Here is a 10,869-nt window from a genome sequence, read left to right on the forward strand (position 1 = left end):
GCTCCCTCCGGGTGTCTGGGACCCACCAGGCTCCCTCCCAGGGGACCAAAGCCGAGCGATGGAGGGGGAAAGAGCTAAATTCAGGGAGGCCAGCTTGGAGCCTCTTGGCAAATAGTGTTTACTGAGCACCTACTATGTGCTGGGTAATGCACTAAGTGCTTTAGTAGCTTCATTTTCTCTTCAGTAGAAGCCTTAAACTATGTGTTTCTTCCCTTTTTATTTGTAAAGATTTATTTCTTTGCAAGGCAGAGTAACAGAGAGAGAGGGAGAGACAGAGATCTTTATCCGCCGGTTTACTCCCCAAAAAGCCAAGGCTGAGCCAGGCTGAACCAGGAGCCAGAGCATCATGCGGGTCTCCCAGGGGCCCCAGCACTTGGGCCATCTTCTGCTGCTTTCCCAGACTATTAGCAAGGAGCTGAATCAGAAGTGGAGCAGCCAGGACTCGAACTGGCACTCTGATATGGGATGCCGGCATCACCAGTGGCAGCCTGACCACCATGCCAGCCCCCTGGGTATCTATCGTCATGAAGTCCATTTGACAGATAAGGAAACTGAGGCTCAACAAGAGGAAGCCCCGGGCCTGGGGTCCGACAGTGATGAGAAGCGACAGTTTGCCTCCTGAGCCGTGGTCTTAGCCAGCATCTTCCTCCCAGTACGGAGTCTCCAGGGGACAAACGGAACAAGGGGAAGCCAGAGCTTTAGGGTTCTAACTCCCAGACCCTCCTCTCCCTGGGGCCTCCACCTGCTCACCTTCATTGAGACTATGGCTTTAGTCTGGGTCAGGGACAACAGACCTGGAGGGGAAGGGTGGGCAGGACATGGGCGAGGCCAGCAGCGGGAGGGTGGGCTACTGCCCCGATCTTTCCAAGCATCAGATGAGCGAAGGGTACGCACAGGTGGGATTGAGTGTGGCTAGAACCTCAGGTGCAAGCGGGTGCCTGCATGCCAACACCCCCCCACCCACAGCCTTGGAGGAGCAAGCAGGATTGAAACTGGACTGAGGGGCTGGCACTGTGGCGTAGCGGGTTAAAGCCATGGCCTGCAGTGCCAGCATCCCATGTGGGTGCCGGTTCAAGTCCCAGCTGCTCCACTTCCCATCCAGCTCTCTGCTTTGGCTTGGGGAAGCAGTGGAGGATGGCCCCAGTCCTTGGGGCCCCTGCGCCCAGCTCCAGCTTTTGCGGCCATTTGGGGAGTGAACCAATTGATGGAAGACCCCTCTCACTGTCTTTAACTCTGCCTTTCAAATAAATAAAATATTTAATTTTAAAAATGTTCTGATAACACATGATTGATTTAAATAAAAAAAAAAAAGAAAATGAACTGAAACTCCACATGACTACATCTCTCCCAAGCTCACCCCCAAAACAGGAAGTGTCTCCCAAGGGTGTGTGGGGGGGTAACTTTCACACACCCACGGCACCATAATAACTAAGTTAGGTCCCTCACACCCCGGACCTGTACCAACGCAATGACTGCATCGCCCCCTAGAGGCAGGTGCCAGTATTAACTCCACTTCGCAGCCCCAGATCGCTGAACTCCAGCACCTGCCTTAGCAGAGACAGGAAATTGAAGGGTCAGTCCCCTGACACCTGCCCTGTCTCCTCTTTGGTGGCACAGATGGAAGGACAAACGACAGACAGAGGAAGCCGTGGACACAGCAGCAGCGGCGAGCACTGCAGGGTTTTGAAGCAATTTCCAAAACACACAATCCACGGGGGAGAAATACCAGGTGTTCATGGCGCAAGACCGTCCCTCCCTGGACACGGCCAGCCCGGGCCTCGACCACCGCACGGCCACACTCCACTCACTCACAGCCAAGAGCGCCTGGCCGTGGCCACAGCCCCAGACGGGGCAGGAAGGAGGCGAGAGCGCCAGCTTCTCCCAGTGACTCAATGTTTGCCATCCCCAGGCCCCCCGTGGCATCTGGAGAGGAAGGGGTGAGGACGCGTGGGAATTCCCAGGCCGTGGGAATCCTCGTGCTCCGTGGCCCCTCCTCACCGCAGCCTCTCCTGGGCCGCAGCCGCTGCCCCGTCCACTGCTCAGCCCAGCTGGCTCAGCCCTGGGAGCAGGTCCCATGGGGACACTACACCAGCCAAGAATGACAAGAATTCAGGGCAGAGCTGGAGAAAGCAGGCCCAGGGCGCGCTCCATTCCTGGGCCTGAGACGGGGATCGCTCCCTGGGGAGGAAGCCAGGCAGGCAGGGCAAGGGCTGAGGTCCTCGCCCACTCCACCCAGGCTGCAGAGTGCTGGTGGGGAACCTGAGCCTCCCGTGGAGCCGGGCGGGGACCCGGGAGGCAGCAGCTTTGCCTCCAGTGGAAACGAGCTGGGTTTCAGTTCTAAGGAGCACGCTCTGGGGGGGTCCTGGCTTACGTCCCAGCCACACAGCAATTGCCAGCACCGGCCCAAGCATTGGCAGCGCTAAGGGGTGACGGTGTAATAGACACTGTGCCCATTGTACAGGCCAGAAAACCAAGGCACAGAGTCACACAGCAGAGTGGGACACTAAACCCAGGGAGCAGAGCAGGACTGACACGGTGAGCTAACTTGTCACTTGGGACTGCCCACACCGCTGTCACAGTGCCTGGTTCAAATCTGAGCTTCCCAGTCAACTTCCTGGCAATGCCTTGGAGACAGCAGATGGCCCAAGTGCTTGGTGGGAGCCCCGGGTAGAGTTCCTGGCTCCTGGCTTCAGTCTGGCCCAGCTCTGGCTGTTGCAGGCATTTGGGGAGTGAACCAGCGGATGGAAGACCTCTCTCTCTCTCTCTCTCTCTCCCTCCCTCCCTCCCTCCCTTTCCTTCCTTCCAAATCTCTTTCTCCCCCTGAATCTGAAATAAAATTACATTTGAGAAAAACAACAGGTTTTGGCGAACGGCGTCACGACATTGGGGCTCTCAGTGCCCCGATGAGCCAGGACCCCGTGGGAAAACCATGGCCAGAGGCTGGGGCTCTTGAGCCCTGCTGGGGTCCTGCAGGGGACAGAGCTCGTCAGGGCCAGAACCGTTGGTGACACATCCTCTAATGGACATGACCAAGTGCCAGGCCTTCCTGTGCGAGGGCAAAGGTCAAACGTCCCCTCGTCATGGGCTTTGCTCCAGACTCGCATCGGGCGAGGGCTCTTCGTGTTCTTTGTTCCATAAAGTGGAGGAAGGGCTCCCGCGGGCTGAGGACAGGAGGTGGGTTTCTCAGATGGAAAGGGCGGAGGAGGTCCCAAAAGGGCCGGGGCTGTGGTGCAGTGGGTTAAGCCGCCACCCATGAGGCCCACATTCCTTATGACACTGGTTCCAGTCCCAGCTGCTCCACTATCCATCCAGCTCCCTGCTAATGAGCCTGGGAAAACAGCAGCAGATGACCCACGTGCTTGGGCCCCTGCACCCACATGGGAGACCCAAATGCAGTTCCAGGCTCCTGGCCTCAGCCTAGACCATCACTGGCCGCTTCAGCCACTTGGGGAGTGAACCAGCTGTGATCTCTCTCTCTCTTTCTATGTGTGTCTCCCTTTCTCTAACTCTGCCTTTCAAATACATAAATTTTTTAATTTTATGTATTTGAAAGAGTTAGACACAAGAGAATGGTTTTCCATCTGTTGGTTCACTACTCAAATGGCCATAATAGCTGGAGCTGAGCCAATCTGAAGCCAGGAACCAGAGGCTTCTTCTGGGTCTCCCACGTGGGTGCAGGGGCCCAAGGACCTGGGCCGTCCTCCGCTGCTTCCCCAGGCGCATCAGCTGGGAGCTGGATGGGAAGTGGAGCAGCCGGGACTTGAACTGGCACCCATATGAGATGCTGGCACTGCAGGCCAGGGCTTTAACTTGCTGCACCACAGCACCGTCCCCATAAATAAATATTCAAAAAAAAATGAGTCATTTCCAAGTAGCTTGTCTTGCAAGGTAGGGACAGAGACAGAAAGCTAGAAGAGCAGCATTCTGCAGGTGGGGATTCAGGCAGAGGGTCCTCCACCCCCTGCCCATTGCAGCCAGCTCACTCCGGAAACTGGGCCATCGTCTGATCCTGAGTGCTCCGAAGGTCGGAGACACGGCTTCGTCAGCCGGGGACGAGGGGCTCGCTCTGAGTGGCTCTGGTTCCATGTTCAGCCTGGTCTCTGGGGCCTGCTGCAGAGCTTAGGTCCAAACAACAGCGCCTGACCCCACTGCCTTAAAGCCCTCACACACGCGCCCTGCCGTCGGCGCTCTGAGTGTCCCATTTCACAGACGCGAAGGCCAAGGCCAGAAACATTAAGAAACACGAGCTGGGTAAGGCAGCCGGCGAGTAAGGCAGGGGGCGATCAGACTGCTACGGCTGCGAAACAGACGCCACAGCCAGTGCGGGACAAGAGCGCAGAGGCCCTGGCACTTCCGGTGCCCAGAAATCCCAGCTCCGGGTGCAGCGGTGCCACTCGCCCCCCACAGGCTCCGGGGGCCCCTTCCTTGCCTGGCCCACCCTCGGGTGGCTCCCGGACCACTCTGTCCTCACACGGCCTCTGCGCTTCCCACCATGTGCCTCTTCCCACCCAGTGCACTTGGCATTGGCTCTGGAGCTCACCACGTGTTCCACGAGGCCCTCGTCTGGGGATTCCTCATCTTTCCCGAATCTCCCGTCCGCACATTCATAGGACGCAGACGTGTCTTTGGGGGAAACCCTTTCCACTCCCTGCAGCAGGACAGGAACCAGCTCTGCTGCCACCCAACAAGGGCACAGCAGGCCAGCGCCGGGCGAGGGCCTCCGCTCCCCTGTGGAGCCTGCAGCCCAACGAGCCCCTTCTGCCAGAAGCCCACCTGGGGAGCGGGCAGCAGCCCTCGGGGGTCAGGTGTCGGGCAGCTTCTTCCACCTGCCCCTCCCCTGTGGGACGTCCCACAAGTGTAAACTCACTTTTGTGACCGTGACCTTGTCTGCCTCACAGAGAGGACGCTGGGCAACGTCTGCACCCACACCTGCTGGACATCTTCCCCCACATCAAGCCGGGCCTCTCTGTAACCCACACACCACGCGAGTCGCTCATTCAGAGAGCAGCAGGTTAAGCTTCAGCCTGCGACTACGGCATCCCATATCATAGTGCTGGTTCAAGTCCCGGCTGCTCCACTTCGATCCAGCTCCCTGCTAATGCACCTGGAAAGGCAGTGGAAGATGGCCCAAGTGCTTGGGTCCCTGCACCCACCTGGGAGACCCAGAAGAAGCTCCTGGCTCCTGGCTCCCTGCTGGATCAGCCCTTGGACCCTTGCAGCCATTTGGGGAGTGAACCAGCAGATGGAAGATCTCTCTCCCAACCTCTCTCTCTCCCCTTCTCTCTGTCACTCTGCCTTTCAAATAAATAATTTTTTAAAGGGCACACATCAGGGGTTCAGTGCAGTTGGGGGCTGTCCAGCCTCCATGACAATCAGTGTGAAACATTTCACTGCCCTTCTCAGGACTCCTCCGGCTCAGGGGCGGGTGCTGGGCACAGCAGTGAAGATGCTGCTTGGGACCCCTGCACCCATGTGGGCTGGCACCCCAAGTCGCAGCTCCTCTTCTGATTCCAGCTTCCTGCTAATGCGTACCCCGGGAGGTGGCAGCTGACGGCTCAGGTAACCGGGCCCCTGGTACCCACGTGGGAGACCCAGATGGAGCTCCTGGATCCTGGCTTTGACTTGGCCCGGGCCTGACTGTTGTGGGCATTTGGACAGTGAACCAGTGGATGGGAGATTCTCTCTCTCTCTCTCTCTCTCTCTCTCTGCCTTTCAAATAATTTTAATATATTTATTTCAAACCCTGCTCCCGTTGCCCCTGCCCCCGTCCCCTGGCGACCACTCGGCTTTCGTCTCTGAATGTACCTGTCTCAGTATTTCATAAGCACGACATCCCGGGACACGTGGCCTTCTGCTCCCAGTGCTCTCAGGGTGGGCCCCGTCCTTATGGCTGCCCACACGTGCAGGGCCCGGATGGACCCCGCTGCTCCGATCCACTCCACCGCTGTCTCATTGCTTCTCCTTCGGGGCTACCAGGATGAGTGCTGCTCTGAGCGCCATGAGGGTCTCTGTGTGTGGACAGAGGTCTTCCCTCTCCTGGGCGGACACCTCAGAGAGGACTGGCTGGTTCATCTGGCCTCCCGAGGCCCCGAGGAGGGACCCGGGCCTGGTGACCTGCCGTGCCAGAGTCTTTGTTGTCTCACCTGTTGCAGGGAAGGAGTTGCCCAACCAGCAGGTGTGTGTGTTTAGTGAACACCTGCTATGGGCTGGCCCGTGCTCTAGGTGCTGGGACAAACTCCTGCCCTGGGGAGCTGACTTCCTGGTTGGCAGCAACGCAACAGGCAGGTGATTTCAATGCGGTACAGGGACAGGAGGTGCCGGGCAGGCGCACCGCAGAGCCAGCCGCGCCCCCCCCCCCCCCCAAGGAGCTGGTGTTGAGCAGAGGCCGGAGGAGCTGCACAGACACCAAACGACTGGCTTCAGTGGATGACATCGGACCTGCGCAGGGCTCTGTCACCAGAACTGAACGTAGCCATGGCAATCCTCTGTGTCCTCACCGTCTGGGGAACCAGTCCCCGGGAAGGTAGCAGGAAAACATCGTTTTTAAAAGATTTATTTATTATTATTTGAAAGGTAGAGTTACAGAGAGGCAGAGGCAGAGAGAGAGAGAGAGAGAGAGGTCTTCCATCTGCTGGTTTACTCCCCAAATGGCCGTAATGGCCAGAGCTGTGCTGATCTGAAGCCAGGAGCCAGGAGCTTCTTCCAGGTTTCCCATGTGAATGCAGGGGCCCAGGGACCTGGGCCATCTTCCACTGCTTTCCCAGGCCATAGCAAAGAGCTGGATCAGAAGTGGAGCAGCTAGGACTTGAACCGGTGCCCATATGGGATACTAACACTGCAGGCAACAGCTATACCTGCTACACCACAGCGCCGGCCCCAACATCATTTTTAATTCATTAGAGGCTCGGCTGGTGAATGAACTCACAGGAGGATGAACGACTCTGCTCCCAGAGAAATCCCAGAGGCCCCTGGAAGAGGTGGCATTTGACCAGGGCTTGAAGGGGTAGCAGAAATGAGGTGGCACCTGCCACAGAGCATTCTGGGAACTGTCTCAGTGGCCTCTGCACCTTCTGAGAGGAGCCACGGGGCAGCTCAGACCCCTCCTTGTCCGTGGGGCAGAGAGTCGTTGGGAGGCCAGCTGGGAGTTTGACCCAGGATTCAAAGCCAGGCCGTCTTTGAGGAGCAGGGAGGAGCCGGTGAACAAAGCAGCGGGCACTGCCCAGCTCCACCCCCGCCCCTCCCATTACTGAAGTTTGGTTTCCTTATGGGCAGAGGCTTGGTCTGCAGGGTCTTCCCGCCCCCTCGTCCCCAACCTGCCAAGGCCACCCCAGAAGCTAATGTAAAGCCGTGACTTTCGGAGCCAGAGAGAGGCGAGACAGGGCCAGGGTCTGCCTTGCTCCTCGTCTGCGCCCGGCCCTCCCCAGTTCTGACTGTCTCCAGCGTTCATTCCGAGTCCGCCCAGCCAAGGTGACTTCTGCACCTGTCCGCTGTGCCCGGCTCGGGTCATTCCACCCTGTTTCTGCCCTCCAGCAGTCCGCAGGGCTGGGATGCGAGACCAGTGTGTAAACAAACACGGGCAACAAGATGTACCTGGTGCTCAGACAGCGCCCCCTGCAGGTGCTCAGCTGTGAGGGCTCAAGCGCTCCAGGGCCAGGTGCAGCACCGGCTACAGCATTTGTAGGGCCCCGTGCAAAAGACAATGCAGGTCCCACATTCAAAAGTGTTTAAGGAGTCCAGGACGGCGACAGCCAAGCTGGGGGTGGGCTCCCGTGTGACTGCCCGGGCCACACGCCCAGGAAGCCCACCTGTCCTTTCCTCTCAAAAAGTTCCCGATACGATGTAAGATTGGGCAGGTGATCTCACCTCTGTGTCTTGTTTCTCAATCTGTGAAATGGGCCTTGGACGTGGCCCTTACATTGTTGAGAGCATTAAGTGAGTTACATTTATAAACCCACTAGGGGCGCTGTGGCGGAGCAGGTAAAGCCGCCGCCTGCAGCGCCAGCGTCTCCTATGGGCACCAGTTCAAGTCCCGGCTGCTCCACTTCCTATTCAACTCTCTGCTAATGCATCTGGGAAAGCAGTGGAAGATGGTCCAAGTGGGAGACCCGGAAGAAGCTCCTGACTCCTGGCTCCTGGCTTCGGATCAACCCAGCCCTGGCCACTGCAGCCATTTGGGGAGTGAACCAGTGGATGGAAGATCTCTCTCTCTCTCTCTCTCTCTCCCTCTCCCTCTCCCTCTCCCTCTGCCTCTCCCTCTCTGCAACTTTGACTTTCAAATAAATAAATGAATCTTTAATAAATAAATAAATCCACTAGGACAGAGACGATCATATAAGCAACAGCTCTTATTTTTCCAGTAGTTTCAAGAAGGGGAGGAGGGCCAGTTCTGGGGTGAGGGTGAGAGGGAAGCAGGTTCCAGAATAGCTTCCTTCGAGGTGGTGCTGAGTGGGGCTGGCGTGGTGGCGTAGTGGGACCCCAGCATCCCATGTGGGCACAGGTTCAGGTCCCAGTGGCTCCACTTCCGATCCAGCTCCCTGCTAATGGCCTGAGAAGAGCAGCAGCAGACGGCCCAAGTGTTTGGGCCCCTGCATCCACACAGGAGACCCAGATGGAGCTCCTGGTTTCAGCCTGGCCCAGCCCTGGCTGATGCCACCATCTGGGGAGTAAACCAGTAGATGGAAGATCTCTGTGTGTGTGTGTGTGTGTGTCCCTCTCTCTTTGTAACTCTGCCTTCCAAATCAGAATAAATCTTAAGAAAAATTAAAAAGAAGAAGAAGCGACACTGAAAGAACTTTACCTTGCAGACTGGTGTGTATTCCCCCCGAGACCAGCCATACAGTGTTTGCACTTGACGTTTGGGACTGGCTAGTGGCAGGTTCACCTTCCCCATGCTTTCCCTGTGTAGTTTTTATTGAGGTAGCCCTTCCTGGATGCACACCCTCTGGCCCCTAGACTCCTTGACCACCTGGCTGTGTGGCCTTGACCCCTCCATGCTCAGTTTTCCCCACCTGCAAGTTGGGAACAATAATAATCTCCACCATGGCGTGGCATTTAGCCTAACCACTAAGACACTCATTTCCACATCAGGGGACCCAAGTCTGATTCCCAACTCCAGCTCCTAACTCCAGATTCCCACCAGTGCAGACCCTGGCTCAAGAGACTGGGTTCCTATCACGCACGCGAGAGACCTGGATCCCGTTCCTGGCTCCCAGTTTTGGCCCCCACGCTGTTGTGGGCACTTGGGCAGTGACCAGGCAGAAGGAGCGCCCTCTCCCTCGCTCGCTCTCCCCATTCTTTCTTACCTGGAGAGAGGGGTGGTGGGGAGGATCAGGCATGTAGCTCTTCCCACAGGGGGCACCTGGGAAGCACTAAGCACTTCAGCTGAAGGAAACATCTCAGAGTCCACACTGGGCAAGGGGACATGGAGAGGGGCTGACGTTGTGGGGCAGCGGGCCAAGCCACCACTTGCAATACCAGCATCCCAGGTCGGCGTGATAGTTCCAGTCCTGGCTGCTCGGCTTCTGATCCAGCTCCCTGCTAACGTACTTGGGAAGGCAGCAGGGGATGGCCATGTGCCACGTGCTCGGGCGTCTGTCACCCATGTGGGAGACCCGGATGGAGTTCCTGGCTCCTGGCTTGGGCCTAGCTCAGCCCTTGCTGCTGTAACCATTTGGGGAGTGAAGCAGCAGATGGAAGATCTCCCACATGGGTGCAGGGCCCAAACACCTGGGCCATCTGCTGCTGCTTTTCCCAGGCCACGAGCAGGGAGCTGGATCGGAAGTGAAGCAGCCGGGACGCCGGCGTCACAGTTGGCGGCTTAACCCACTACACCACAGCGTCAGCCTCAATGTCCTAAATGTGATTACAGGGGCTGAAGGACGGAGGGGAGAGGCGGTGAGCGGAGGGGAATAAAGGAGTTAATCAGTTAACAGCCGTTAGCAAAACCAGCAAAAGACTGTGTTGTTCTCCTGAACGTATGTCGAATCCTTAAGCCTCAGCCCAGCCAGCCTGACGCCCCTCCTTGCCCGCTGTTTACACATAAACTTCCTGACTTCTGGACGGCCCTCCCACCCCACAGCTCCAGGCTGCACAGGGCCCCGCCCCTCACCCACAGCCAGGGTGCGTTCACTGCCTACAGCGCACACCTGCTTTCCCAGGGGACCACAGCGGTTCTCCAGCAGCGCCTTCACAGCTCAGTGAGCCCCTTTATCTCAAGATCAGAGCTCCCCCGTGTGTGCGTCTAACAGTGCCCTAACGGAGCGCCGCCGACAGGGCGGCTTCAACAGCAGAGACTTCGCTGTTTAAAGTTCTGGAAGTTCAAGATCAAAGCGCCAGCAGCTTGGTTTTGTTTTAAGTTTTCATTACCTTTTTCTTTTTTGAGAGACAGATCTCCATCGGCTGGTTCACTCCCCAAGCGCCCACAATGGCTGGAGCTGGGCTGGAGCCAGGAGTTAGGAATGCAATCCAGGTCTCCCACATAGGAGGCACCTTGAGCCATCGCTGCTGCGTTGGAGTCAGCACTGGCACCAGGGACGCTGGCACCTTAACCCCTAAATGCCCAGAGTTTCATTACAGCCTTGGAACATTCGACGGGAGCTACTGAGGAAGGAGGAAGGTGTATTACCGCTTACGGCCTCATTAGCTCAGGCACCTGGCAAAGCCAGAGCAGGGCGGGGAGATGACCACACGGCAAAGCCAGGAAGCAGAGGGGGAACAGAGCCAAACTCAGCTCTCGCAAGAACCGCCTTCGGGGCAGCCCAGGGACCTAAAGCCGCCCACCTCCCAGACACCATAGTTAGATCAAGCATCACCCTTCTTTGGGGACACGGGTCTCTAGGGGCCCCCAAACTGTCATCCCCACCACGGCAG

Source organism: Oryctolagus cuniculus, chromosome 7 (genome assembly GCF_964237555.1).
Source record: "Oryctolagus cuniculus chromosome 7, mOryCun1.1, whole genome shotgun sequence".
In the NCBI taxonomy this organism is placed as follows: Eukaryota; Metazoa; Chordata; class Mammalia; order Lagomorpha; family Leporidae; genus Oryctolagus; species Oryctolagus cuniculus.